The sequence below is a fragment of the Lissotriton helveticus genome, chromosome 10 (assembly GCF_964261635.1).
Source record: "Lissotriton helveticus chromosome 10, aLisHel1.1, whole genome shotgun sequence".
In the NCBI taxonomy this organism is placed as follows: domain Eukaryota; kingdom Metazoa; phylum Chordata; class Amphibia; order Caudata; family Salamandridae; genus Lissotriton; species Lissotriton helveticus.
This window is the reverse complement of record NC_136071.1, coordinates 974,223,089-974,250,636: the sequence shown is the minus strand read 5'-3', so window position 1 is coordinate 974,250,636 and position 27,548 is coordinate 974,223,089. Positions and strand designations below refer to the sequence as shown.

General features: G+C 44.7%; 1 protein-coding gene across 2 annotated transcripts in view; it reads right to left on the bottom strand.

Moving 5' to 3' along the window:
- GATAD1 (GATA zinc finger domain containing 1) overlaps positions 1-27,548 on the bottom strand; it is a 111,979-nt gene that overhangs the window by 8,893 nt on the left and 75,538 nt on the right. The gene's annotated exons all lie outside the window — the stretch shown is intronic.

The following is a 27,548-nucleotide window of genomic DNA, read 5'->3' as shown; positions in this document are numbered from 1 at the left end:
AGATCCCTAACCATCATGAATCTTCTGTTTTACAATTGCAGTGCAGGGTGACGCTTGGCCCTACACTGTTTAATATATATGTCCAGCCTTTGGCCAACATTGTAAAGGCTCATTGCCTAACTCTGTTCTCACATGCTGATGATACACAGAATGTTGTTTCACTTTGTGCACAGGATGGCAAGAGTCCACCTAATCTCAGTTTCGTTGAGGTCGCTGGCTGGATGAGGAACAACAGTCAAATTGAATTGAAATAAGAGTAAGGAAGTGTCAACTTGCCTCAATTGTGGTGTCCACAATGGTGGCAGCATGAATTGGGGTACGTCCATTTGTCCCCTTGGCACTGTGGTTAAAAGTCTAATCTTCTGGTTGGACTCTAAGCTCTCTATAGAGCACCAAATTAAGAAAATGGCAGTCTGCTGCTTTGGTGTACTCAAATGTCTGTGTAAAATGATCTGGCTCCGGTCTTTCTTTACTCAAAAACACCGGCAGGAATAAAAGATCCCCGTTAAAGAGCCCCGGATTGGGAGCCCGTCAGGTATTGGAGCGCCGACCTGACGAGGGGCAGGCTCATATAATGAAGCATGACATCTAGCTTGCTAGGTGTGTGAGAGCCCTAGTTCCAAAAAGGGGAATTCCCCCTTTCTCTTTCTGCAGTGTGGGGTTACGCGTGACCTTCTCCATCCTATAGTATCTCCTCTCTTTCCTTTGTCTTGGATTCTAGAGGAATTTCGTACCCTCTTTGTACACAACCTGCCTTCTTTGTCATATTCCTATATATGTCTCTCTCTACTCATTTACACACTGGGCTATTCTAATTTTGCTGGTCGCTATCGGCTGTTTACTTAGTGCTGACCCTGTTGGGGTAGACATGGGCTCTACAGGACAGAACAGTGCATGATCCCACAGCACTTTTTCAAAAAGAATGGAGAAAAACAAATCTTGCTTCAACTATAAATAATCTTTGGGTAGGTGCAGCTCTATATTTCTATTTTATATTTTAGTAAAATAAAAATAAAAATCGATATTAAGAAATACTAGAACAATCAAAAAAAGGTTGAAAAATACACAGTGGCAATGCTGCTTAAACCTTTGGTATTTCTAGAAAAATAAACATTGCACTGCCCTTTTCAAACAGCAATGGAACAGCACAATCCCAGCATGCATCACAATGGCAGATGGGCCCACACTTTATATGGTTAAGCTACCGAAGTTGGATGATAATCAAAACACTGCTTCCACTCGCAGGGCACAATCAATAAGGAACATAAACTGTTGATGAATTTAATGAAGAAAACTCGATGGGAAGGAACAAGATCATTACCTGTAACAGTGGTTCTTCAGCACTGGTACCTTTTAAAGATTCATATACCATTTGAATAGTCCCCTGCATCAAGGTGAGAACATTCCAGTAAAAATAAAACATCTAACATGTCTTTGAACTGATCTTAGAATGTAGAGCATCTTTGTGGGACACCTTTTTAGTTTACCATTGCCTTCCTGCCTTCCAGTGACACTGCACTCTAGTCCCACCGTTCCCGAGATTCTTAAGGGCGTTTCAACAAGAATACAGCATTGAAGAGAAGACCAATATTTGGACAAGACCGGAAGGACACAGCTGAAACTACAAACAAATTCCATTGCTGAAGAACCTTGTTTCAGATGTTTTCTAAAGAGAACACCAAGTAACACGGGATGCCTGACCAGCACTGCCTGTGCTGTATTGGTATCTCCTTTGAATCACTGCAAAGCCTAAAGTGCCCCTTTCCCAAAAAACAAGTCATCACAGAAGAAAGCAGAATATTTCTGGATGGAAGTAAGTGTACTTCACCCACATCGGATGATGAGGACCTGCCTATGACCTGTGTCACGTTGGCCCACCACATTGAGGGATAAATTCCTTGCTTTTTCATGCTTGTCGCCTGGATGAAAAAGAAAAGGTTTACCCCATTTTTCCCAATCATATCACATGTGGCACAATGCTGGGTTGACTTAATGGATGGGAAGGAACACAGACAGTGAGATTTTCTTACAATGCCATCCTTCTCCAGAGTGACTGAAAGTGCAAAGGTTTGAATAGATGCACAAGAGCAAGTACTACCACCATTGTGCCTAGCTTAACCGACAAGCATAGGCAGGTGGGAGCAGAATCAGGGACTATGTTCTTCTTATCTTGGTGTAGAGGAAGAGTTGGAATGGATACCATGGTCTTGTAGAGTGTTTTAGACATTTGAAAATATGGTCCTAATGTGAACAAGCCATGGAACAAGTTTCCTACTTCCTGGTCATGGGAGAGAATAGAATTCTGATGTAAGTGGGTGGAGGTACCTTTGGTGGTGGGACTTGAAACCATTCCCTGAAAGTTGTATTCCCTGTACTCCCAATCTCCTTGCGTCTCTTAGAAGAGCTGTCAGGAAACCCGACCGTGGTCATTCCGTAGACCGCAATCCAGCTCTACTATCAGTGTATGCATACTGTCTTTGTGAATAATTTTTAGGAATGTAATTTATTTCTTAAACATTCGAGGCCGAGAATGAGTCTGACAGCAGAGTTCTGTATCGTCTGACTAGGTCTTGAGTGACAGCTTTCCTGGTGTTGACGGGGAGTCATCTGAAGATCTTTCAGAGCATGCGAAGGGTGGAGAAGCAGGCGGGAGCGTGCATTTATCTGGCATTTCATGTTAAGTTTGCTGTCCAGAATGACACCAAGTTTGCGAGCATACAGTACCTATAAGGGGTAAGCTCGATTTAACCTGTATCACTTGGGCTAAATACAACTTAAACAGAAAAAGTTAGTAATGCGGGAACAGATTCATATAAATACATTTCCACATAGATTATCCTAATTAATCATTCGTGCTTTAATATAATTACAGCACATTTATTAAGAATATAACAATCAGTGTTACATTCAACTCCTTCCACATAAGGTCATTTATAGATTATACTTGGAGTCAAACACAACAATTATACACATAAAGGACAACAAAATGACATACATACAATTAAACTTTAAACATACATAAATCATATACCACAGAATTATTGTTTCACTACTCTCAGTCTTCCTATTAATTAATCAAAGGTGGCTGTGTTGTGAAGTTCTCACACAGAGCACCAATGGAGATGGTCTATAAGAAGCGCAACTATGAGAAAAAATGTTCTCTCCCTTATTCTGAAGTGTGTGCAGCAAAAGTCCTTAATCTACTTATACTGGAGGGGTCTGCTTTAACCTAATATAACTGTTGATGCGTTTTGGATGCAGAGTTTTGGCCACATCAGGACAAAAGAAAGGCAAAGTATTACTGCATCAGTAGCCCGTCCGAGAAAAATAATCACTGGTTCAATTTCTAATTATCTACGGAGAGGCGGCCACCGAGCGTGTGCTGCTCAGACAAATCCAAGGTCCCATCAAATTGTAGCTTGTCTGGGTAAAAGGTTCCAGCTATATAAACCTCATGAAGATGTATAGTAATATTGGCCACTGCCGCCTTAAACCATAGGCTTCCTCAGAAGCAGAATGATTTACAAGTCGATTTCGGAACAGGTTGCTGGCGCGGTCTGGGTCAAAGTTCAGAAGGCCACTAGGTGGTGTTCCCAAAAATCATCACTTCTGTCTTGTCTGAGTTCAGGTAGTTGGTCTTCATCTAATCTGTGATGCTTATCATTCAGTTGTGGAAGTTGGTCACAGTGGTGGAGGGGTCTTCTGAAAGCGAGAGGATGAGCTGGGTGCCATCTGTGGAGGATGTCATGTTGAGGCCATGGGTTCTGAAGATGTTGGCCAGGGGTGTCATGTACGTGTTGAACAGGGTGGGGCTGAGGGATGAACCTCGAGGGACACTACAGATGATGCTCTTGGGTTCCGATGTGAAGGGTATTAGGCAAATTCTCTGGGTTAGTCCCTTGAGGTAGGATGCAAATTCTCTAGTTTAGTCCTATGAGGAAGGATGCAATCTGTTTGAGGGAGTCTCCCTGGATCCTGATGTGGCAGAGTCTCTTGAAGAGGATGTGGTGGATATGGTGTAGAATGGTGCTACGAGGTCGAGGATGATCAGGGCTGCTGTCGCTCCGCGATGCAATTGTGTCCAGATGCCATTGGTGGCAGCGATCAGGGCACTCTCAGTGCTTTGGTTAGGTGGAAGTTGGTTTGGGAGGTGTCCAGCACACTGTTTCTTTCCAGAGTTGGTGGTTGATAGCCTTCTCGAGGACTTTGGCGGGCAAGGGGAGCAGAGAGATGAGGCAGTCTTTTTTAGTTCAGTGGGGTCGGCAGAGGGTTTCTTCAGGAGTGATGTGACCTCTGCGTGTTTCCATTGCGTGGAAAAGATGGCTGTGGTTGTTGTGTAGGAATCTAGGACCCTAGTGTAATTTTCCCGATTCATGCCCATATATAGGTATAAATCACCCGATCCTTATATAGGCATAGAAATCATTACCATATTTAGACTGAGCCTATGCAGCCCAAATACGGCATGGCTACTTCCACTAAGTTCCGAGAATCAACAACAATTTCTTAGAAAAACCCGCCTTCAGCAGCTAGGGACTTCCCCTCGCCTGAATACTTATTTATGTAGGAAATCATGAAGTTTTCAAAGAACTGAGTCTTTGAGTGACGTTATTATGTCCAATCGTACGTCAAACTCGGCACCTTCAAAGTATAAATATGCCTACATTTGCCCAGACAAACACACGGTGGTTTGGAGCAGATCGACTAACTACTGGCCCGACGCCCTGCAGCAGCAAGTGCCGAAGGAAGCCGACTCTCCAGCTGACGCACTGAGAGACGCTGTCTTTTCTCCTGCCGAGAAATCCAGCTCCAGTGTTTCCAGGCTACCCTTGCGGGTTGCTGGGAAATCGAGTCCCGAGAGAGAGATACAAGACATCCTTCATTCTAAAACCAAGGTACGGAGCTGATTAGACCCTTAAGAGAATTCTTGGAGTAGATTCTTGGCAAAGAATACTAAACTTAGGATACACCTCACTTACTTCTTCCCTTGTACTAGACTTAGGTTAGGTACACCGGGGTAGGCGTATTTTAGAAGCACCAGTTGAGTACTTTTAGTCATTATTTTATCACTGTATGTATTTTATGGCTTAGAAACCATATCATGCTTTTACAGTACTACTTTATAATACTTATCGTATTACATGCCTTGTACTTTATAACCAGTATTAGGATTGTAGCAGTACATTTCTTATGCTTGAGAAAGAAGACTGTTCAATAAATACTTTTATTGAAAAAGCCAGTCTCTCTATTTTCTCAGCACCTCTGGTGAAACGAAGCATGCACGATTGATTGAGGTTTTATGGTATTTATTTTTTTGCCATTTCTGTCTGTATTTATCCATATTTATTTTTGGGGCATTTGTTCTGTATTTATACACATTTATTTTTGCCACAGTAAAAGACGACACTACAGCTAGTATTTTTCCACATTTATTTAAATTGACAATGCACACAAGCGATACACTGGTGACTGCATTTTTCAATAATTGAGGGCAGGCAGACACTGAACCTAAAACCTTACATGTCCAAACCTATTGCATTTTGTGAGTACTTATTTTAAAATATGACTGCTTCTCTCTATAACAAGTGATCGCTTTGCAGCCTGATGATTATTATTAGAAAAAAATAGGAATTCACCTACCTATATATGATGGGCAGTATGCATTGACCTGTGTGTATACTTGTAGAATGCACTCTGTATCACCTATTGTATACAGTTAATTTAGTTGCTTTCCAACGTTTTATATTGGGAGTGTTTCTTATGTTGCATTATTCATATGAAGTTTGACTAAAATGCTCAAGAAAAACGGAACTGTTTGCCACAACGCACATGAGTCAGGAAACGTGTGGCTGTGCTTGGGCAGGAGTTGAGCCTCTTCTTCATGCCAGTCTCCTGCAGGGCACCATGCCAGCCCACAGAGCATCATGAGCGTTGTGCGCTTCTAACATTGAAGGTGGCAACATGTAAGCACCATCTTTAACCAGCCTGGAACAGCCACAAGAGACTCAAAGAAAGCCCCTTATACATATAAGAGGGAGAATGTGGCCTAATGGCTCCGGCGGTCGACCTTGGAGATTAGATGTATTACCTGATGGGCACGCATCACCTCCAACCTTTGCTTTCACCTTGGGCAGTGAAGTAGAGAAGCGTAGTTAAACCCGGCCAATCCACCGCCGCCCGCTGCTCGTCGTCAGTTTACACCCGACTTCCCACCCCAACACCCCCCTTCCCCCAGGTACCGGCTCAAAGCGGGCGGATATCTGAAGGATCGCCCAAGGCGTCTGAAGCACTGGCTACGTCACTGATCTGCCCAAGATTAAACAGGGTTTCAAACGGGGAAGTTGGGATTCGAAATCTGTTCTCCAGTCCTTGCTCAATCCTTACACGTGCATATATATGTACAGTACATCTGGGTTTTATTCTGTAACTGTGCTGATAGCAGGCATTTGTAATACCCTGATGTAGTAAAGAAAATGGCAGTGAAGGACTCTGGGCGCACCTCTTCTGAATGGATGAATAGGCTTGTAAAGAATGACGTGTCCAATTGCCTTAAAGCGCCTCCAGGTTTTCTTGTGAATGGATGGATGGATGGGTGACTGGATGAATAGATGGGAATAGAACAACTCAGTCGACAGAATATGCTCAAGGCGCCTCATTTTTCACACCATTGTCTTGAGCATCAGGCGCTCTTGGGCACTGCAAACAACAGGTGTAATTTACTAATTCGGAGACATTGCCATCAGAGGCACAAAAGTCTCTGTTGGTCGAACAATGCTCAACGTTCCGCTTTCAGATTTTGCCCAAATCCTTGCAGCAAGCGCGTTGACCACCGGAGCTGTCTTTCTGGGTTTGGGACTTGGACCCCTGAGTGTACCCAGCGGTACCTGGTTATCTTACTAGGACAGTAGATGTGGACTGTGGTGGTGGGGGGAGGGGTGCTCACACAGAGAGCTGCAGTTGGTGTATAACCCGTTTAGGTGTTACACTGCGATCTGATGCTTTATCCTGCAGGTAAAGCACACATTTAACCTACTCAAGATGTGGCTCTCGGTTTGAAAGGTGTGCTGGCATTTCTCACAAGTCTCAGCAGAGGGCGCATTAACCCGCTTAGCTACCCGCCTGGCCCCTAGAGCTTCCTCTGCAGATTACAGACAGAGATAGCACTACAAGAGGCGCTTTAACCACTTAGCTGCCACACTGTAAGTCAAATCCCGGACCTGAAGTTTACATATGTGTTTATGCAGTAATTGCATCTCCCGAGCTACCCTATGACATCTCTTTTTGAACTGGGGGCTTGAGCCGTTCCACAGTTTGTTTATATTCTAGAACGTGTAGTTCTGCAATAATAATCAGAGCTGGCTCTGCGTCTCTACAGATTCAACGTTGTGCCACCTAAGGTATTCTGGTACTTGTTGCCCCGCGTGTATAACTGAACAGCTGCCGTTTCTTCTTTTTCTCCTGCTGCAGCACTGTGAAATGAAGGGCTTAAAACATGCACTGTATGGAGCCTGGGACAGGAGGAGTCCGGGACATTGGGGGAGGCTACGGCATGGGGTGAAACAACAATCAAGCCTCGTTAGCAAGTAAATGGTCTTTCAAAAGACCTGTGAAGTACTCTGTGTGCGCGCCCAGGAAGGAATTTCCAGAAGCAGGAAGGGGGCTTAGCTGGATTCGAGCAAGGCAGTGTGGCAACATTTTCAAGTATTTTTCTGTTTCTAAATATAAATACAGACAAAGGAAATGTAGATTTCCGTCTGTATTTATATGTAAAAATCCGTAAAAACGGAAAACCGGGAGCCCTATTTATAATACTTATCGTATTATATGCCTTGTACTTTATAACCAGTATTACGATTGTAGCAGTACATTTCTTATGCTTGAGAAAGAAGACTGTTCAATAAATACTTTTATTGAAAACGCCCGTCTCTCTATTTTCTCAGCACCTCTGGTGAAACAAAGCATGCACGATTGACTGAGTAAAATAGCTATCTATTGTTTCCGCGACTCTAGAGATTGATTTCTTATTCTTGGGAAACACAGTTGTCATGTTTATGCGGTTGTCAGAAACGAATCCCTTCTTGTGAATTCGAGAAAGTTTCTAGTGCCCTCTGAGCTAGCTGGCACTCACAATTAAGTCTAATAGATTCAGTAGAGACCTAGTCGACCTCAGTCCTACGTCTAACCTACAGGATTTATTATTTCAATGCGCAGAGCCTATTGGGAATATAGGAACTACACTACATGGTGATGGACGAGTTGAGCTGAAGGGGAGCAAGCAGCTACTTTCCTTGCTCCCAAGGTTCAAGAAGTGGTGGGGCAGGGGTTCATAGGTGCTCCAGAGTAGAGGAGTTTGTGATGGCTGTGGTGCCTTGTGTGATGAGCTGTTTCCATGAGGTGAGTAGCTGGTTGTGGGTAGCGTTAGTAGGCGTGAGGAGGCTGTAGAGCTGGGTGGGGTGTGGTTCAACATTTCTGTAGATGGTGGATATCTGGTTGTGGAAGCAGTCTGCCAGTGTGTTTCAGAGTTACTGGGAAGAGGAGATTGTATTCTCATGGCTGGCGGGCAGAACTCTAATGATGCAGAAGAGTTCCTTGCTGTCATTGGAGCTGGCTTCCATGCAGTCTGCCAAGACGCATCTTTTAGTTTCTTTCATGTGTTGATGGTATTTCTTGAGGGCTGACTTGAAGGTGGCTTGGTGTGTGAGAACTTTGCTAGTGCGCCATTGTCCTTCTAGTCGTTTGCATTTGCGTTTCATAGTCCTGAGGTGTGTGTGCTGGCATGTTTAGTGGATCTACTGGTCTTGGCAGGTTTGAGACCGGCGACTCTCTTGGCGCAGTTGGTGACCAAGATGTGAAGTTCTAGTGGCCTGTTCAGGCTGGTTTCTGAGTCGGGGTGAATGGTGTTGAGGGGATCTGACATAAGAACTTTGTTACTTTGTTCCAGCTGTGGTGGGAGGAGCTGGGAGGCTTGGTGGTGGTGCGTGGAGACCCTGCGATGCTGAAATGGACGATGGTGTGGTCGGGCCAGGTGAGTTCGGTGATATGATTGCACTTGTCTCTGTTGCTGGAAGTGGCAATCGGGTTAAGCTTGTGTCCTGCTCCGTGTGTGGTATTTGTGACCAGTTGGGTGAGGCAGAGGTTGCCCATGCTTAAATGGAGGTCTGTTGTGCTAGTATATTTGGGGTCATCAAGGTGGAAGTGAAGGTCACAGAGGAAGATGTAGAACTTTGAGTCAATAGCAAGAGAGTTAAGGAACTCAGGAATGATGTTGCAGAACCCAGGGCGTGGTCCTGGGGGGTCTGTAGGTGAGGGTGCGTCTAATGGTTATTCTGCAGGGTTTGGAGTTGTAAGTTGAAATGTTCCATGAATGGTGCATTGTTGTCTTCCGGGAGTGCTTCCACTTCACAAGAAGAACAGCTACCTTGTTAAACATTAGGTTAACAGAGAGGCTATCTGCTGATGTGTTTGTCCAATGACCTAACGGTGCGAACCAGTCATAAGATGAGGACGTGGCATAAATCTGGGGGTTAAAGAAGGCGCGAGGCAAGGAAAAGACCCGTCTGTCCTCATATTCTGGACAGGTGTGACGTACTCGGACCCATCTCCTTTGCAAGATTACCAATGTTGGCAATACTTCAGTTGTGATACAACATGTACTACATCTGGTTGTCTCCACTCTTTAACCCCATAGAAGCGGAGCCTGACATAGGTCATAGAGGATTGTGTAGGGGATTTCTTCTGCCATTTTGGTGGATAGGCGGAGTATAAATTTATTGTATGTCTATTCGTCATAAAGCCCAAATTAGGGTATTATGCCATATTTTGGAAAATTTGATTTCTCATGCAGGACTGATTAATCACCAGGTACAATGGTCACCCTGTGGTTTTTCGGAGTGATAGCCCAAGCTAGATGAGGGTAGAGAGTGCTGCCAATATGGGGATTATTTGTGAAACTGCTTCCCAGATGTGTTACAATGGATATTTTTTCAAATCTGTGTAATTCAACATTAAACTATCACAAGACCTCATCAGTATTACATTTTACAGTTTATCATTGTGTTGTACATGTCATGGTGTTACAGTCTTTATCATATGATTTTTGTGGTTCGATCAAAGTCCTTCCTGGAAACTACCATAACCTCCACTTGGCTCCAATGAGACAAGTAAATTGATCATCACCGATGTCATTTTTCATATTACCATGTGTTTTTTGTTTCCCTCCCTTTAATGCCACTGTACAAGGTCTAACCAGTTGGTGCAGTGCTTGTTCTTCCTTCAAGCTGCTCAAAATCAGCCAAAAACTCATCCCAAGAATGAGATACTGGATATTTGCAAATCCCTTTGCGCTCCTTGTCCCTTAGCATTATACTCTCGCCCTTAGCCTATGCGCATACAATTTTTCCATTGATCTAGGAATGGTTCCTCTCCTGCCTTCCAATACAAGGCACTGCATCTTTTAGTTAGTATTAGAGTCCGATTTGTAAACCAGTTACTGATTTCCCCACCTTAGGTTTGGGAAAAAATCCTAAAAGGCAGACCTCTGGTAGACCTCCGACGTCTCCGTTTAATGCCCTCTTGTGGATATCTGCCACTCTTCATAAATGGGGTTATTGTCTCACAGCTCCGCACCATATGAAAAACAATCTGCACTCAGGAGTCTGCATATTGGACATTTCTGTGCGTCTACTCCCAGCATTAGATTCAGTCGGTTACGTAAGTAATGTGTAAACAGTTAATTTGGGTATTCTTTAGTCTTACATTCCTGGAGAACTAGTATTCCAAAATAATTTTTCCATTCCTTGTCAGTTAGCCTTTGTCAATGTTGGCTCCCATTTTTGTCCGATTGCCTGCATGGGGAGTTTGGTCATGTGGATTAGTGATTTATAAAACCACAAGTCCAACCTCCTTTCACTTCTCATAGTAAACAGTAATTGTAATAGTTCATGTGTTGTAAGTTCAGGTCGACCGCTTCCCCCAAGCTCCCATCAAAACACCATATGTAAAAAACTATGAGGTGGTAATCCCAATTCCTCTACAATTTCCAACACGGTAAGGATTACCCCCTGTCTGTACCAGTCTCCTGTCAGTTACATGCCAGCCTGGTCTCATATTAATAATTGGTCTGGGTCAGTATGTTTTACAATGCTCAAACAGGTTTCTCTAAATGTAAAAGTCTTTAATTCTCCAAATAAATGATCTACTATATAGAAGTCTCCTTCTTAATGACAAACCAGTTTTCAGGAGAAACACCTAACCAGAAGAGATCAAACAAGGGTGAAAATTCAGCTCTAACCTGCAGCACACTACTCTTCAGTGGATGCCAGACATAATGGGATAGCTATCTCATACATGCCAATTACCGCTTCTCGATTATAAATATTAAGCGAGACAAAGATAGCAGATTTTCGATGATTAAAGGGATACTGCGAGGCTCTTTATCAATGGTCTACTCTCCAACTAAACTTATTTCTACACCCTCCGATTTTTGTAGAGTGGATCATTATTCTTACATAGACTTAAACTTGGTATGGAATGCGAAACGAGACACATCAGGAATGGGTAAGAGACTCGAAAAACCTTCTACATTTTTTTTTTTAAAACCTTAAGAATGCCCTAGATTCCTTCGGTCTGAGAGGTTTACGACAGCAACAATGAGATCAAGATTTAAACCATATCTTTTTTAGCATGTTCACAGGTCTTGTTCAAAACTGTATCACAAGATTCTTAGGTGATAATCTGAAATTCCATTATTCAGCTGATGCAAATCGGTTCAACATCTTTCTCCTACTTGATGCAAAAATATAGTCAATGATCCTGACCACTACGCTTAAGCATTGAATTCTAAGTCTGCTGCATACAGACCAATCTGGTTTTGGTAAAGATAGGGAGCACCATAACATCTGAAAAGTGGTATCTGTCCCAGAAGGCAAGTGAAAAATAAAATATACTGGTGAATCTCAGGTCATTGGATGCAGAGAAGGCCCTTGACCTAGTGGACTAGTTGTTACTGGGGTTAAGTCCGAGGGGGATGGCTCTTGGGCCCCGGATTCTCAAAAATGTTATGGCTAACTATCACAATCCAGTGACTAACACAGAATTAAATGACCAGACAGGCGAAGAAGGCACTGGGTAGGAATGTCCCTTATCCCTAGTTGTTTTCTGTGGGAAGCTGGCTCTTTACACGATTTATCTCACTTTGATATATCATATAAAGAGCCCAGGGGTTCCCTTTTGAGTGGACAGGGGCTTGCTATGTCAATCCCAAAGTGCTCTGTTAGGGGGTAGTATGGTCGAGCAGTCTTAGGCTTAAGACAGAGGAGTGCAAGACATCTGGAAATACACACAATGGTCAATAAACAAGACACACGACTCAAGGAGATCAACATTAATTTATAAAATTAGCAAGTATCTTTATATATGTTTAGGCAACAGAAGAAAATTATTAAGGCAAGTACGTTTTTAAATATGAATTCTTTTTAGTTCACAAAGTTCACAATTAATGCAATTTCAGGAGGCTGCAATGTTATCCTATGGGAGGAAAAGTCAATGCGGCATTCAGGTATAGTACAGCGACTTATGGGACCATTTTCCAGTAGTTAAGGTAAGTGGTGGGCAAGGTCCAAGGGAGCACCAGCAGACCACTAGGGGTACTACGGCGGCCTGGTGCAGAGGTGCAAAACATCGTTGGGTGCCCAATGTTATTCTATGGAGAACAGTTACTGTAAAAATAAGCTGCAGGATTTAAATGGGGGACCAGCCTGGCTGAACCAACAGGGAGGCTGAGCCCCGAAGATGCTCTGGGATGTCGAGACACCTTTGGTCCTCTTCTCCACAGCCCTGGGGCAAGGGGTACAGAGGCGTCTTTAGGCGGCAGGGTTTTTCTTTCCGGGAGAAGTCACAGTAGATGGGGCATGAATGCAGAAGCTGCAGGGAACATCTGAGAGTTCACTGGGAGCGAAACCATGACAGCCCACTTTAACTCAGGCTTGGAGAGACCGGTGCAGTGGTGTCTTCAGGTGTATGGTTTCTGCTGTTACGAAGTTCGCACAGGAATCTTTGGTTGCCTGCATGTTCAGGGAAGCAGGTCTGCTACTTCAAGGGAGGTCTGGGTTCCTGGGTGAAGTGCTGGCAGGTCTCCCAGGCTCTGGAAACCCAGCAGCACAAGTAGACTTTTGGCGCAACCGTCGAAGTCAGTCAGCATTGTTGGCGCCAGGTCAGTTGCTGAGACTTCAGTTCTTGCAAGATGCTACTCTTCAAGTCATTCTCCGTCTTTCAGGTTGGCAGGATCTGCTCTTCTGATGCCAGGGGCTCCCTAAATAGTGAATGATGGGGTGTGTAGGATAGTACGGCCCCATTATGACCACTTCCTTTGGGAATTGGGCAAAACCCTGTCCCATAATTCCTAATTAAGCCATCACAAAGATGACTACTTCTGAACAGTCGTGTTCACCTCAGTTTAGGCCACCTAAGGGGTGGTACTAGCCTGGGGTGGCCCACCTACCTAAGTAGCTATTTAAACAGTCAGTAAACCAGAGGCTGATAGGTTTTAAGGGCGAACTTGTATGGTGCCCTCTGGGTGCATGTATTAGTAAATGCAACACAAGAATCAGTGCGGGTTTAACAATACGAGATGTTTGATACTAAAAATCCCTATTTTCGGTGAAGCCATCATGTAGCTGGGGAACTTGTGTTCCCCAGCACAAATTTTGAAATGGCTTCCCTGGTCACTTGAACTGGCAGTAATAGGACTGACCAGCACTGGGGCATATCTGCTCATGCAGGTATGCCCTCATGTGTAATATTCAGCACCTAGCCTTGGGGCTACTAGGCCTGCAGTACGGGTGACTTACAAATACTGCATGCAGTGTTAGGGGACATGACACACAGGGACGTCCAACATTGTCGTGTTTTCAGTTTTGTCTGCACCAAAATACACAGCCTGCAATAGCAGCCCTGCATGAGTTTGGTGAGGGGTCCCTTTGGGTGGCACAATTCATGCTGCAGCCCTAAGAGACAACTCTTTAGTACCTCAGGCCCTAGGTACCAGGGGTACCATCTACTAGGGACTTAGAGCATGCTAAAGGTATTACCAGTTGCATCGCAAAGCAGGCCGGTGTCCTCCAGGCCGTACGGGGCACCCTGAGACGCTTACGCAGAGGGTTGGATGCTGCGAATATGAAATTATATACGTATTGTACTCAGGCTAGTTTCCTACACTTCTGGCTTCATACTACACCCTTTCAGCCACACACGGCGGTGGAAGCAGACCTTCTACCCGACTGCTAAGCACAACACTTTTCCTACCCTATATGACTCCCAGAAAAGAAATAAACACAGTAGAATGCTTGTGTTGGGCCTGGGAGGGACTCTGTGAGCTAACTGGTACTGGCACCTTATATGCTCCATCAATGCATAACTTGCTGAAAATACTGCCTTCCCCGCTACATAATAAAGGAATGGCACGTCGCGCGAAAACACTAGGTATTTCCATAAAGGCAAACTTCTACCCAGAGGGTCAGTTCCTTTCCCTACCTACACGCACCGAAACATCAACACCTACATTACGGACAGCCTTTTATATCATCAAATACGGGCGACCTGTAAAGACAAACAATACGTTCCCGGCACCACCACCTACAAACATAGCACTTGAATACATTCACACAACTACTTTGCACCGGAAACTTGTTACTAGACTTTTCTCGTTGACTTTGGCAGCCACCCCCATAGACACAGAGCGCGCGTGGCAGGGAGACCAGCTTGTTGGCCCCAATCCAGAGCAGTGGCATTATTGTAATCAGACTGAAAGACTATCCCCTAACTATAGGCTGAGGCAGACACTTCAAATTTCTTCACAGGCTTTATTGTACCCCTATGATGCTTCATAAAATGGGTTTAGCTGCAGATACACAATGCGCACGTTGCTCGGCACTTGACGCCACATTTACCCACCTGGCTTGGACATGCCCCAAAGCGGCTTCTTACTGGCTAGAGATATGTGAGGCCATTGGCGCTATTACCTCAGGTCCCATTACACTAGAGCCTCTCACTTGCCTGCTTGGCTATGTCAAGGAGATTCTTGATGCTAGTCAGAGCCTAGTGGCGATGTTGCTGGGGCTGGCCAGACTTAGGATGGTGATTCACTGGGAACGTAAATCTGAACCATCGATTAAGTCCTGGCTTGCCAATGCCGCACACTGCCAGACACAATTGACAGAATTCTGGAACCTCATGCCAACGGCAAACAGGCTGCATTACAATTGGGGACCCTTGGTTACATACCTCCAGGGACTAGACGACACGGGTCGGGTTGCACCACTCTAGCGACTGGCTCCTCATCCACGCTAACATAAGCGTAGTTTGTACACCAATGAGATTACACTTCCCTGGACAATGCCCATGATGAGACACAATACTAGCCTCTGTTTGCCTCATTCTCACTATTGCTGCCCGACGTACGATTTGATACAGTGTGTTGCTGCTGGATATCTCTGTTAAAGCATACATCAACAGTCCACTATGCTCAGATGTATTAATTGCTGAACTGTCTGTACTAATGTGTTTTTAAAAAAAAAAAAAGGTATTACCAGTTGGAGGAAAACAATTGATTTTTTGGGGGGAAAAACACTGGTACCGGGGACCTGGTTGGCAGGAATCCATTTCAGTCAAAGGTGCATCAAATACTGGGCAAAATGTGTGTGTCTGGGGATGGAGGGGGGAGATATCGGATGGGAGAGGGCACTGCAACAAGAACCCAGCTCCCTACATTTGCCTCGAGTATCGAGCAACTACCATTTTATATGTAAAAAGCAGGAAATGAATGTCAGAACTTTTGCTTCCAATATGCCTACATTGACAATCCTGAGTTATCTTGTTAAGATTTCTTCCTGCGCTAATCAAACAATTGCACATTTTCCAGAAATATTCCAGTTATAAAATAAATAGGGGACAATCAGGCATCTTAAACTTCACACTTTCTGGTGAGACTGACAGCCTAAGGAAACAATAACAAATCCAATGGGCCGCAAACTATATAAAATATTTAAAGGTTACAATAACGCTAGCCGTAGCAAACCTCCAGAGGTTTTAATGGGTGGTCCTCTCAGTTTCCTGGATCGGTAGGATTAAGTAAAACAAAATAAAAAACAAAAAAGCTACTTAAGTGTTCACAAGTGAGAAGTGTGGCTCAATGGTTAGAGCGGCAGACCCTGATGCGGAGGTCTAGCCCGGGACCAGGGTTCAATTCCCCGCCTCGGCGGGGCTTGGGCTAAAAAAATTCCACGGACCTGATAATTCTCGCCTCGGTGCCTATTCCAATCATGGAGTCCCACTCTGCAACTCTGGGCAATAGCTTGCTTAATCTCCACAACGGCCCCCACAACGCTAAGGATGCCTGGCCTCCACCTTGGGGGTGCCCAGGAGTGGACACCTCACAGGGAAAGCCAGGATGGGTTCCACAGCGGTATTCGTACAAGCGCCTTGAGACCCTTGCGGGTGAGTAGTGCGCTCTACAAGTGCCAAATTTACATTTACATTTACCTTTTTCAGGTTTTTGCCATCGAGGTTAGAACCATCTTACCTCGAATCTCTCTCTCTCTCATTTATTGTATATGAAAGGGTTCATGCCATTGAAACTCCTGCAGCATAAACAGCGGACTTTTTGATTTACTACCAGAAGGCACAGGTAAGATTTTTAATTGAATGGCCTCAATCTTGAATAGGCATAATCCGGTCACATAAGGAAAAGGCAGTGATTGGAATACCTCTGGATGTTCTTTGGACTATTCCTATTGGAGCTGGGCCAAGACTGACTTGCATATTGCTCAGTTGCTTGGTGGGTAAAAAATTGACGACTGGAGTGTGGACCGAGCGATTGCCACTGGCTGAGATGAAGTCAAGAATTCCATCCATCACCTTGTTGCACCCTTTTCTCTATTATCATATATGAAAGCACCTTCAAATATGGAGTCCAGCATGACTTGTATCAAACCTCTTTTGTTGGTTTAAGTTAATAGACTAAACTTATGTATTATAAGAATCAAGCACACAAATATGGTACGCAAGTAGTGATTTGCTTCTTAGTTGACTAATAGCATCGTCATTGGGTGAGGTGGGGTAAGAATGTTTCTCAGTTCATGCTTAAAAACTAATTTTTAATAAGCAGGTTATGAAGGCATGATGTTGTAGCACACTGTCATTAAGAACAGCTAACTTTCCATTGAAATGGCCACACACTTTCACAGACAATGTGTGGAAATCAGGGTTTCATCACATATTGATCTGCACATCACCAAGTAAAGTGTTCCAAATTGTTCTGATCCTATAAAAAGCCCCCTTTCCATCACACTGCAGAATTACATACAATTGCATTCCTAAATACTGAAGTATATTTTTTAAATAGCTGTACAGTTCAGTTACAGGCTATTTAAACGGTGTTTAAAAACTGAAATCCTAGTTTTTTATTGTATACCTCAGAACGACTGTGAGACAGTTCACTTTACAAAATCCTCCACCTTTGCAGTCAGAGAAAGAAAAGTAAACACCAATAGCCAGGATAAAAGAAACAACAATTTGTAACAAGACAAATTAACATTTGACCTCTGTCTTAGAAGGCACAGAAAATGTCACAAGATAAAAACAAGATTTAAAGGCATTTTTAATGTTTATGCACTGTTTGAATAAACATACCACCTGTTCTTTGCCAGGAAGCCTTCGCTCATCAGAACAGGAGACTATGCATTGAAAATTGCTAGACCTCATAAAATCTGATGGCAAGTGGGCGAGTAGACTCGAGGCCTGCCCTGAAAGGCCACTGCCACCTCCGAGTGTTGAATGTAGTCCAAGGAAAGCATTCAATGTGTGCTTGACATTAACGTAGTATATCTGGATGCATTTAACACCCCACCTAACTTGACCAGCTTGCCATCGAAAAAAAAAAAAGATTTGGAACAATTATTCATAGTGATTCTAGAAGCCTTTCCACCCCAAAAGAAACCTCTAAGCAGGGACGCAATATGTTTACTAAAGGCCTGAGGAATCTTGTAGGAGTAGTGATGCGGCTGATAAAGAAGGTGTGATAGAGACACCATTTTGAAGAGGACAGCCTGACCCTATTAGAGAGGGCGCCAGAGGACACCATAAAGAAATATCAGCCTATTGTCTGGAAACTTGGGTCAGCATGTTCCCTTCCCATGCTCTACTCCCATCAGCAGTTGTATAACCCCCTAGACATTTCAAACCACTCCAGAAAACCATCAGCGTGAGGCCCAACCCAGATCTTCCGAAGCTGCCTGTACTGGATACAGTGAAGTAGTGAAGTAGTGTGGCTCACTGGTTAGAGGCGGCAGACCCGAGAGCAGAGGACGGCCCGGGACCAGGGTTCGATTCCCGGCGCGGCAGGTTTCTGGACCAGGGTCAGCGGACTCGATAATTCTCTCGCCTCGGTGCCCACTCTGATCAGCGTTCACACTCGGCAACTCTGGGCATTAGCTTGCCTCATCTTCACTAACGGCCCCACCAGACCGCCGGGGATGCCTGGTCTCACCCTGGAGATACCCATTAAGGGACCATCTCTCAGGGAAGCCAGGAAGGGTTTCGCAGCGGTCGAAGCGCCTTGGGACCCTACGGGTAAGTAGTGCGCTATATAAATGCCTATACATACATACATACACATACCAACGAGTTAGATAAATTCACAGTGAGCCTGGTAAAATTGCCAAAAATATGCAGTTTCTGTACGGATCTGGATACACGAAGGTCTTATTGGAAAATCAGTTAATCATTTGTGTACAGTAAAACTCTATCTTATATTTCCCCTCAGCCAGTTGAACCCCTGAACATCGGTATCCACAAAAGGCAGGCCGCAAGGGGATCAAGGGCTAATGCAAAGAGTAGGGATGAAAGGGGGCAGCCCTGCCTAGTCTCCCTGTCAAACGGGAGCTACTTTGAGAGCTCAGAACCAAGTAGGACTGTAAGCCTCAGGCTCTTGTAAATATGGCCAACATAGTGAACAAAGGTATTCCCGATGTTACCCTTCTGAAGAACTGGAAATAAATAATTCCAGGATACCGAATCAAAAGCGGACCATAAGATTGCCAAAGGATCTTGCAACCGGTCCAGCAGGGCCAGTGTGTTGCGGAGTCAATGGATATTGTGTCGAGTAGATCGCTCGGCATAAAACTGGTCTCTATAAATCAAGGAGCTGATCACTGCCAAGAGGCGAGTCACAAGAACCTTGGACAACAGCTTCACCTCCATGTTAAGGAGTCAAATGGGGCGATAGGACCCACATAGGTCTGGAGATCCCCCTTGTTTGGGGATCATCTTATTGTTGGCAATACGAAGATCATGTGGTAGAATACCAAGCTCTAACGACTCACTGAGTGCCACCCTGATCGCAGGGATGCAATGCGGGGCTGGGAGTCTGAGGAACTCCAGCGGGAGATCATTGGAGCCCATTGATTGCCCTCCTTGAAGCAGAGTTAGAGCCTCGATCAGCTCTTCCTCAGTGACCCTGCCCTTCAGGCTAGCCCACTGGACATTTGAGGGAGAAAGAAGTGGCAGGTCCCTGACAAAATCCTATAACTACTCCGAGTCCCAAGATATACAGGTGGCATAAAGAGCTAAGTAATGTGAAGGAAATTTTTACTAACACATTCGCTGAACTACTGCCAATTAGCCATCCGCATGACAAATAGTGGGTATATGCCTCGGAGAGTCCCTGTGCCTAAATAACCAGCACAACAGCTTAGACACTTTGTTACCACAATGGTAAACTGGGCTTTGGAAGGCCAACCACATCTCCCCTAAAAGTAACTGCCAAATTCCAAATGTATGGTGAAGAACATTATAGAGTAGGGTTAGATCAGGGGCTATCTGACACTGGAGTTCCAGCTCCAAAAGCAGGGATTCAATGGAAGTGATCTCCAGGATTCGCTGTCTGTTCCAGTCTGCCAGATGGCTAATAATCCTGCATATGTGCCTTAAAGGCATCCCAAAGAATCACTTGGGAACGCACGGAGACTATGTTTTGTGAGAAGTAGCCTTCTTTCTCTACAATTATGTACATCTTGATCGTGGGGTCAGTCAGCCACAAAGCAGAGAGGTGCCAGCCCCCCTGGCCAAGGCCACCTTGCCCCCCACATGTACGTTTAATCAGGGAATGATCGAAAAGGCCTCTAGCAAAAGTCTGAATGTTTAGAACGAATTTTGTATCAGACTCTGGGAGCAAGATATAGTCAAGACTGGAGTAAGTATGGGAACAAGAGTGAAAGATAAAGATACTATTCCAGTGGTGGAACCTATACCTAGTGTGACAGGGGCCCATGGCACCCATTAAGCGTACTTAAGGGGATGGGGCCTTGTGGAACACCCCCGCACATCCATGATCTCTGTAGGGCCCAGTCAACAACCCCACTGAAGTCCACACTCACGATCAATCGTCCTTCAGGGAGTTTTGAAATAAGCAACGGAGGCATCCAAGCAAAAAGTATGTCAAAGGAGGAGGCACATATACGCTAACCACAGAAATCCGTAAAGCGCCTAACACGATGGCCAAGGCCACATAGCGCCCCTGAGAAGCATGCCAAGTCTGCGTCTTGGTCACCAGATCTTAATGTATTTTTGTGGGCATCCCCATGTAAACTGATTTCTACAGGGTGTCCTAGTACAGATGTCAGTGCGCGGGATTCAATTCCAATATGACATTGTCAGGACAGTCTCAAATCATGTGCATCAGGGTGCCCCTTGTGTTCTCGTATCTGATGCAAGTATGGGGAAGGGCAGACCCCCTCTTCCACAGTTGATCTGGAGTGTAATATACTCTATGTAGAAAGTGAAATATCACAACCGGAGTCAGTTTGATATTGCAAACGTTTGGTGTCCATGTTGGCCTCCATCCACTCATTAGTCATTGGGTCAGGAACATTAGGGATAAGTGAGCGATGGTCACAATGTGCCTCTCCTACCCAGGGGACCCAACAAGACTAGCATTAGTTTGTCTTTGAGTGGACGGAGCTCCAGGAGAGTCAGTAGCTGGTCTTAGAGTGGGTCAAGAATGTGTCTGAGTTGAAGAAACCCATGGAAATTGAGACTTGCAGATGGTGTTCCCTTTGTAATCTTCAAAGCACTTAATTTAGTCCCCCATCCATAGGTCTCCCAATTTAAATATCCCAATATAGTACAATCCCTTAAATTCAAGTACCCTGGATGTGGCCAAGAGCAAGTCTCTTAGCAAGAGGGGAGTCTCCTTTGAGAATTTGTGGTGCCTACAGATAGCGCGCACGGCCGTGTGCCAAGCAGTCAGTATTACCATTGTAATCATCGGAAGGGTGATAAGGGTCTTAGCTTGGTAAGGATTTCTGCTCTGGGGAAGTGGTCTAATTAAAGTCAGAGCATCGGGTCATCCTTGTCTCCAAAGATTAAGTCATTAATGGCAGTTGTCTGTGGCCCAGTGATAGCACTGCACATTTGCCATGCAAAGTCCACGTTCATACATCAACTATATGCATTTGGCCACCAACACCCTTGGTTGAATATGCACCCACAAAAATACCTTAGGATTAGCATGTAAGGTATTAAAAGGGATTGTGGAATAACCTAAAGAAAGTTCTACAGCGCAGAGATGTTTAGGGAGTACAATCATATTAATCAACATGATCAACCCCTTAATTGGGGGTGGGGGATAGGTTTCTACTTACGGGTGCAGTTAGCAATTTGGGACATAAAGGGGGAAACATTAATCAGCCACATAATTTCTGGGTGTATGGTTATGTGAATACCCAAGTATTTGAAACTATTGATTTGATATTTAACCTACAGCTGCCACATCAATCCCCACTTCTGTTATTTTAGTAATTGGTACAAGAGCGGATTGCCCCAGTTGACCTTCAGGCCACACACATCTTTGATTAGTTTAAATATGTGCATTATTTGGTGTCCCACCAACAGAGGGTCGTGGACAAAGAGGAGCATATTGTCCATATATATTGATATGCAGTCATCCGGTAGTCCGATAATTATTGTTTGATTTAAAGGAGGAAATCATAACAACAACAAAAAATAAAGTAAATATGCATTGTTGAAATGGCAAGTAATCTGTTTAAATTGTGTTGATTTTGGGGAAAACGATGGCTCACTGTCAAAGAGAATTGAAGAAACTCAAGTTAATTATGTGAACAAACTCGGAGGTACCAATAAGAGACCTGCGTACTAAAAAAGTTTTGAGACTCAATGGTCCGAGAGGCACCCATTTATTGCACCAGGTCTTCCAGTAGGCACCTGGCTGCTTTGCTTGCTCTGCAGTATGGGTTTTTATTTTGTTTAGGAATGTTCCAACGAAAGGACTTAGCCAGCACCTCCTCGTCTGTAGAGGAGCCTAAAAGATGCAGATTTAGGTCCCCTGAGAAGATGAGTTATGGGGTGTCTTTGTTTGCTTATAAATGACAGTAGAAGGTTCATAAGATGCCTTGAGTCTTGGATTTTTTATTTTGGGTTGATAGAGGCATTAAAGATTAACACCTCCTCCTTCTTCCCATTACGAATGAGGGAGAACTTGATTGTGCCGACAGTTTTGGAGGAGGGAATTTTTTATGGTGGTTGTACTAGTTATTGACACATAGGTTGCCAGCCTGCCTGATAGGCGGCTGTACTGTGATTTTTTGACTGCTGGTGTGTGGAAGCATAGAAAGCCCTGTATTTGAGTGGTTTGGCCATCCACGTTTACTGCTGCAAAATTATGTCAAATGATTTGATATATGATAAAATCTGGGTCCGCTACTTTGCTTCTTAGACCATTAATGTTCAGTGAACAGAGGCAAAGGATTGATTTGCTCTGTCAAAGCTGCCCTTCTTTTTGCAGATTTTGTCATTGGCTGCCCACTGGCCCATTAATGGTTCTAGTGATCCGGTGAATGTCAGGGTACCCAGGTGAGTTCTGTGATAGGGGTGCCGCTATTTGCCCCCCCCCCTCCTCCCCCACTATAGAGGATAGGCCCTGCGCTCCCTTGAGCCCTGAACTGGTGGTTTTCCTGCTACCGCTGGTTTTATTCCTGATGTTGGCGAGTAGTGCTAGGAGGTATCCTTCACTATGGTAGAGCGAGATGCTTATGCCCCAAAACTTGAATATTTTGTGTTCGTCTAGCACTTTGTTGGCCAGCAAAGTTGATCTCCATGTGGCCTTGGTGGTTTCTCTTTCCAAGTGTGCATCAGTACTTATAAATTCTATCAAAAGCAGGTCAGTTGTTTTATATCTCTTAAAGTTGACAGTAACTGCAAAATGTTGCCTCTATTCAGGACATCACAGTTTCCTTTTAACAAACTCAGGTTTGAGTAGCAAGAAGCATGAATCCAGTTGATGTCTGGTAGGGCTATCCCTTGTGTAATCTTGTCCCCTTAGGTGCCTTCTAGGTGATTGCAGATTCAGTGTCCCCTCTCCATGGTTGGCTTGCGCCATTGATATGGGGTGGTAGTTGACGTACGGAGGTCCAGTGCCTGCTGACCGCCGGCCAAATGGGCCTTCTGTACCATCCGCTCTAGGCGTTTGGCCCCCTGTATTGTCAGGTAGAATTGGCCAGGAGTGGGCTCATAGTTAGCCGTTGTCCTTGTGTCCAGGCTCATGTGATTTATCTGTGCTGCTATTGGGAGTGTACTTTCCCTTTCGTTGTCAGTTGTGGCCTCTCTGGCAGCTGCCAAGTATCTACTAGGGCCTCCCTCTAGAAGCTGGCCCGCTGTTTTGAGCAAAAGATTGGGTATGCTGCTATTTGGCTTGTCTCGGGTCTTTTGTTGTTGGTTTTCATCCTAAGTTGTCGCCTTTGTTTGGCATTTTGGGCTGGTGCACCTTCAGGTTGAGGTGCTGTTGATCTGGTGGTGGAAGCTTCCCCGGATGGGCTTCCAGTGTTTACTGTGTGTGGGGTTTTAACAATGGCCCGCACCAGGCGTCGTGTCTAGAAACTGCTTGATTTCGAGTTTGGAACCTTCTTACTGTCTATAGTCTCCTTTTTCAGATCATCAAGGAGTTTCGACAATATAGAGTGGAGGGAAGAAAGTTTGTTAACAATCGGCCTACAGCTGAAGAGCAATTTTGCCTCCAGCAGGGCCGAAGTTATTAATGAGTTAAGATTTCCTAGTTTTTCGTAGATTCCTAAGACGTATAGGGCCACGGTGCTAAGAAGAATCCGATGTATGTCCATCTCGTCCAACTGGTACTGGAGGGTTTCTACAGTCCATTGCATAGTATTTAACAGGAAAGACCACTCATTGGTTGTTTGAGGTGGAACGGTGTTATTTGGGGAGGCTTTGCTTCTGGGGGCCGTGTCTGGTTTCTCTTCGCAGCGTTGAGCAGTGTCTATTGGAAGGAATCTATGTGCTGGTCCTTGTGAGTGATCCTGCGATCAAGATGCTACCATGTTGGCCCACTCCTGGGCGACCAGATAACGAAGAACTTCCCAGCTAGTCTGCCCGGATTTCACTACCTTCTATTCCCCTTAAGATCTTGATGTGATCCTGGTGGCCCGATAGTGTCGGTAGCAGATTGAGCAAGTTGAGAAGGTGCTGCTAGGGACTTAAGGTGGTGTATTTATTTCTGGATCCATGGATTTGCCCAGTTACTTGTTCTTGCTGGCATCTTGTTTTTGTATGGAGTGAGTTTCTTGGCTGTGAGGATGTTATTTGATTTGATGGGGCGAGTTTGTCTGCACCGGTTCCATCTCCTGATTGCCTCCTGTGTGAGTGGATGCTTGCAGGCCGTTATCTGGCAGATAAGGTGGAGTAATGTACTTGAGGCTTACGTGCCCTTCCCTTCTGAGGTTTCCTCCCATGATGTGTGAGTAGCGGAGTCTTATCAGCCACGTTCACCTGCTACTTGAGAGTGGGATAATTGCACAGCTTGCATAGATTGAGGTAATGTGTGTGTAGGATGGATGGGATTCTGCAGGCCTTGCATTCCACTACTGGATGATAATATGGTGGAGCCTGCGTCCTTTAGAAAGAAGAATTTAGAAATGATTTATGGTTGGGAGAGGTTAATAGAAAGAGTTCTTCCCTTCGACCCCCAAGTCGTCCGTGCTTCTTAGTAACACGCCCTGTGTCGCTGAGTTGAGAGAGACTAGTGCTGTAGGAGGTTTAGTTTAATTGTCTTTGTTCATTGGAGCTTCTTTCTACGTTTTGCGCCTCCCAATTTCATGGGGGTGGCCCCTTGTCTTACCCGGCCACATTATGTTACTTACTAAGCCTTGTCTAGTGCTTCTTTGGCTTTGTTTGTGTCTCTCTTTTTTTGCCTACTGCTAGGGCTGCTGCTGGCAGTTACTGCTTGAGTAGCATGAATTGGGCAGAAAAATATTCAGATGGATCCGTGCAGGTGGGTGGGCAGCGAATCTATTATAGCATGGTAAGCTGAAGCATCATCTGGTGCGGAGCCTCTAACAGGGTATGGGCCAAATGTGGAAGTCGTGATGGTGGAAAGTTGTATGGACTCCTCTTGGGAACTTGAAAAGATTTTGTCTGAAATAAGCTTCTGCAAACCGGAGCTTTCACTTCTTATGAGGTACCTAAATGTTTCTTAGGGAAAGTTACTATAATGTTTGCAACCAGATCCATGTAAACTGTCCTTTGCCAGGTATCAGGCTACTCCCCCTCTTTGTATTTGTGTGTCAAGGTGTTACTTGGTTTTGGTGCAGTCATCAGCTCAGGACCCTTTCCGCCTCGACAATCAATAGACGTTGAGGGTGACTTTCATCATGGAACATACTTACCAGTGGGGGCACAGTTGACTGTCTTGCTCTCTTAGAAGAAGGTTGATTAGCTATGGCATGTTTTTGGAGGTCACTCCTCCGAGGGCGAATACTCTGTCTGCTTGAGACCAGTCCAACGCATTTGCATAAGAAACCCAAGGTGTAGGCAGTCCTGGATGCAGGTCTGGAGGTCCCTGGAAATACTTCCACTGTGGAGACAGAACCATGGAAAGACACATGGGACTCTGTCCCTGATAGATCTCATGGGTACTGTAAGAGCCCGCCCCCTTGTTGTCCAAGTCAACTCGTTCAATCCCTTTGGCACTTGTGATAGTTGCAAACTCTGGAGTTTTGGCGCTGTGTCGATAAACAATGTAACCTCCTCCTATCCTTTTCAGTGCCAAATGATTTTCTTGGAGGGAAAGGGATTACACGCCACACAGGCACTGTTGTAGTCTCTCATAAAACAGGTTACAGACCCGATTCTGGTGCAACCACTGGAATTTGCAATTGCATGATGAGCAGAGTCCAAAATGTCTGTTCGCTTTGCCCTCCGACCACATGCTCATAAAGCCTTCTCCAGAAGCAGTCCTGAATTGTCACGGACACGGTTCTCTTCAATGTCTTAACACACAATGTCTTTGATGTCTTCATGAACCAAAGCCACAGATTTTGTTGTGCAGCAGTAACTGAGCACCCAAAGCACGTATGAACCCTGTGACAGAAATAAAACAATCTAAGAAGGAGTCTGTGTACTGGTGAATTGTGGGTGTCGGGGAAGGGATCATGAGTTAAAATCCTTCTTTGAAGAAAGACAACTTGTAACGTCTGAGCCCAGCACTAAATGGCGTAAGTTTGCACAACATGTGATCTACAACAATTATTAATATTATTAAACTGAATTTATAGGGCGCACAGCTACCTCTAGGGGCTTCCCGGCACCAACCAGGTAGGAGAAAGTGAAACAAAAAAGGAATTCAAGATTGTACAACCAAGTCTTCAAACTTCAGCGGAATCTACAATACACGGTTCCCTCGCGTAGAGCGATAGATAGGTAGAGAATTCCATAGGGTAGGTCCCAAGTAGGAAAAAGACCGACAGCACATGCAAGCAAATTTGACTTTGGGGACAGTGAACCTAGTCTGCAGGGCAGAGCACAGAGGGTGTGAGGGTTTGTAGCGTTGAGCTAGAGATTGCAAATATTTAAGAGCCATTCCAGTTTTAATTTTGAACATATATCTCAAGGCTTTGAATTTAACTTGATTCCCCACCTTTAGCCAATGAAGGTTGCGAAGAGAACCAGAGACTGAAACAGTCTTGGATAGAGGACATAGCAGTCTGGCAGCTGCATTTTGCACCACTTGAAGTCTTTGGATTGTAGCTTTGTTGGACAACACATACTGCAAACACTGGAGTGCTTCCTCTATGTATGTCCAGTTTAATCACTAAGTGATGCACCTCACAATAAGGAAAAAAGTAACAAGAAAAAGAAATGCTTTTAAAAAATGGTTTGAACAGCACTACTGAGGGATCATGTCTAAACTCTCTAAAAGAATCTAAGCCTGCCTACCAAGGCTCACACACCCATGGAGTGGAGAGAAGCCTGAAGAGGAACCAGGAGTTGGAAATGCTTTGAAAAGATATACATAAAAGCTCGAAACGGTGGGGAGACAAACGAGCACTAGGAAATAATGTAGAACTGGTACCACAGTTTGGAAAGGATCCATTACATCTTCTCTGAGGCATGTCCTACCTGCCAGAGGGGATGTGGTCCAATAGGTTGTGTGTTACATATATGATGAAACTGCCCAGTGCTTACACCCT